The sequence below is a fragment of the Acomys russatus genome, chromosome 4, assembly GCF_903995435.1.
Source record: "Acomys russatus chromosome 4, mAcoRus1.1, whole genome shotgun sequence".
NCBI classification, from domain to species: domain Eukaryota; kingdom Metazoa; phylum Chordata; class Mammalia; order Rodentia; family Muridae; genus Acomys; species Acomys russatus.
In genome coordinates, this window is record NC_067140.1 from 82,000,899 (window position 1) to 82,004,504 (window position 3,606).

Here is a 3,606-nt window from a genome sequence, read left to right on the forward strand (position 1 = left end):
CTACAGGGACAAAACAGGATTGCTTTTGCCTCTGCAGATCTTTTTTTTTTTTTTTTAAGACTTATTTATTGTGTATACAGTGCACATAGATCACATTATAGGTGGTTGTGATCCACCATGTGGTTGCTGGGAATTGAACTCGGGACCTCTGGAAGAGCAGTCAGTGCTCTTAGCCACTGAGCCAACTCTCCAGCCCCCCAAAACCTTGTTATTTTAAAAGGTTTAAATTCTCTTTATTAAACAGAACAATCTTGCTACGTTGCAGAAGAGAGGTGTACACCTGCACTCTGGTTTTGAACAGTCTATCCCAAGCTAGCACATAATATTCCTTCCCTTAATTGTGTAATAAAATCCCAAAGGCTGAAGCTGCAGTATTAGTGTTGCAGCTGGGAGGGAAAAAAATCAATAACCGAGGAAAAATAAAGGGGTGATAAAGGAAGACAGAACGGAGGGACTGAGAGCTAGTACCCAAAGGCTCCTCAACTCACAATGGGGTAAAGGCAATAGAGCAACACTGTAAATTGAAATGTCAGAAATGGAAAATGCATCAAGGAGCCAGGAAGACAGCTTCACCAGTAAGCGTCTGCCTTGCAGACATGAGGACTGAGTTCGGATTCCCAGAATCCATGTGAAAAGCCATAGATGATGTTTCATGCTTTTCATCCCACCGATGGCAAGACAGGAGATGGAGATAACGTGTAGGTGAGTCTCATGGGCTCATTAGCCACCCAGTAGTGGGGTTAGAAAATTTCTAGGCCAATGAGAGACCCTATCTTACATAAAAGTGTAACAGAAATGACACTGGAGGTTCTTCTGACCTTCATACATGCAAACACAGGTTCAGATGCATACATACACACACGTGCATGTACGCGCGTGCGTGCGCGCGCGCACACACACACACACACACAGACCTATAGATCTTTTTTTGTTTAATATCACAACCTTTCCCCGGTTTGGGTTTCATAGTCATGTATGAAGTAAGGCTGCCTACCATTGCCTCGGGGCACTGTATTACATAGGACTAGCCCGGAAAGCTGCCATAGTTAAAGCACAAAATCCAGTTTCTACTGAGTGCATACTGTTTTCCCACCACTGAAAGTGAAAAATCAGGCACTGAGCCACTTTAACGGGAGACCAGCTATGCTAATGGGTGGTAAGCAGGCTGTGTAACTACAGCACTTAAATTCACAGCCCTGTGGCAAAAATATCCAGGAAGAAAAACTGTAATCTGCAGCAACTGGCCTCACACATCTAGAACTTGATCGGCAAATGGCAAAGTCTTTCTTAGCTTTTTTGGGCCAGCACCTTCCAACCAGGGCACACCAGAATGGAGAAACTTCCATTTCTTCTGCTAGAAAATGTCTCAAGTCCCCGGCCTGCCTTTGGGTGTCCACCTAATGCAAGTGAGGCGGCCAACCACTGCCGTTACAAGCTCTGAACGAGAAGCCCACTCTTGGTCTCATTTGGGCAATATGATTCCACACAGCTTATAGAGGAAGAAATGCCAAGCGGCCAATAAACATGAGGGGGAAAAGCTCACATGAAGCTAATCTTGAAAGAAGTGCAAATTAAGTCAATAATGACTGGCCTGCTTGGTTTTATGTCAACTTGACAAAAGCTAGTGTTATTTAGGAAAAGGAGCTTCAACTGAGAAAATACCTCCATCTGACTGCCTGTAGGTAAGGGTGTAGAGCATTTTCTTGATCAGTGATTGATGTGGGCGGGCCTGACCCTATGTGGGTGGTGCCATCCCTTGGCAGGTGGTCCTGGGCTCTATAAGAAAGCAAGCTGAGGAAGTCATAATGGGCAAGGCAGGAAACAGTCTCAGCATCAGCTCCTGCCTTAAGTTCCTGCCCTGAACTCCCTTCATTCTGGATTAAAAGCTGAAATAAAACATTTCTTTCTTAAGTTGCTTCTCGTGGTGTTTTATCACAGCAGCAGAAACCTAACTAAGACAGCAACAAACATTTCTTCGGTCTGATTTAGAGGGCATTGCGTAAGTATTAAACAAGACTTTTTAAAAAAAAGTGTCTGTCCTTAAAGTAAGTCCAGTTTGAGCAACTCATTTTGCAGAAACTGTCTCATATATGAAGTGCAAAAACACTCACTATCTAATTGTTTGTACAGACTAAGTGTCACAACCCAGAATGGGTAAAATATGGACTGGCCATGCTGTGGAGTTCCCTGCAATCACCTAAAGAACACGACGCTGAAAAAACACAACAGCAAAACCCCGCAATGCTGGTGACTGCCAGAGAAAAGGCTGGCACGCAAATGCCAGCAGAGAAGATTCTACAATGGCGTTAGTGTACAGGCGATTCAGCTGGCTCGCCCTCAGGGACCTTACAATGTCTTATGTGACCACCAGCTGCCTCCAGGTACAGCCAGGTGTGGGCCGATGGATAAAAGGACTCTCTCTCTCTCTCTCTCTCTCTTTCTTTCTCTCCCTCTCCCTCCCTCCCTCCCTCTCTCTCCCTCTCCCTCCCTCCCTCCCTCCCTCTCTCTCTCTCTCCCTCTCCCCCCTCCCTTTCTCCCCCCCTCTCTCCCTCTCTACCCCTCTCTCTCTTTTTCCTAGGCACCCCTACTCTCTCTGCCCTCATGGCTCACTGGCTGCCTCTACCTCCCTTCCCCCAATAAACCTCCTTATACCAGATCTGCTGCTTGGCATAATGCTTCAGGGCATGGGCCTGCCATGGTAGCCCTGTAGCCGCAACATTATATTTCATAACAAATGGCCACAGGGCTATTCTGTAAGCCTGTGCATGCTCTTGGCATCTCTCCAGCTGTTGGAGACAAAGCCCTAGAGGTTGGTTCCAGAAGTAGAGGCTGGAGAAGGGGAGTCTTGCTTTATATGTGACTTCATTGTTTGTGCTTTTATTATAATCATGCTCAACCTTGGTAATTAAAAAAAATGAAAATGAAAAAGAAACTAGCCAGGGAGTTGCCATTCTGAGAATAGTGTTCAGTCCATCACCCATTTCCTCACTTCCCCTCCTATTGTAGCCGAGTCTTGACAATAGCTTTGATTCTTGGAACAATAGCAGGATGATGAGGAGCCCATCTCACTGACAGTGCTCAGCCACACCTTGTCGGAGGCGAACATTGGTGCAGGTGTCAGAACAATTCAGTCTCATTTATCTGCTATTATCCGGGAATGAGTTGATCCCACAAGTGAGTTTTCCAAATAATAGATGCTCATAATCCCCTTAAACGCTAGATTTGTCTTTCTCCTTTCTTTCTTTCTTTTCTTTCTTTCTTTCTTTCTTTCTTTCTTTCTTTCTTCCTTTCTTTCCAATTTAAACTGAGTTTGAGGAAAATCTTTCCTAAAGGGGTTTGTCATCCAGGTTTGGTTTCTTAAAGACAGAGCACATCCCTGGTGACTGTGATGAGAACTCTGACTGCAGAGCCCTGAACTGTGCTTTAGCTCTGCCTCCTGAGAGACTGCAGTGGCAGGGGGGTGAGGGGTGGGGGGTAGGAGGGGTGGGGGCAGGCTGGGGGGGGGCACAGAAGCTTGACTCCGCTTTGAATTGCAACCAGTCGCTGTGATTTTGAATTCACGTCTAGTAGGATTTTCATGTATTCTCTCACCTTTATGCATCCTTT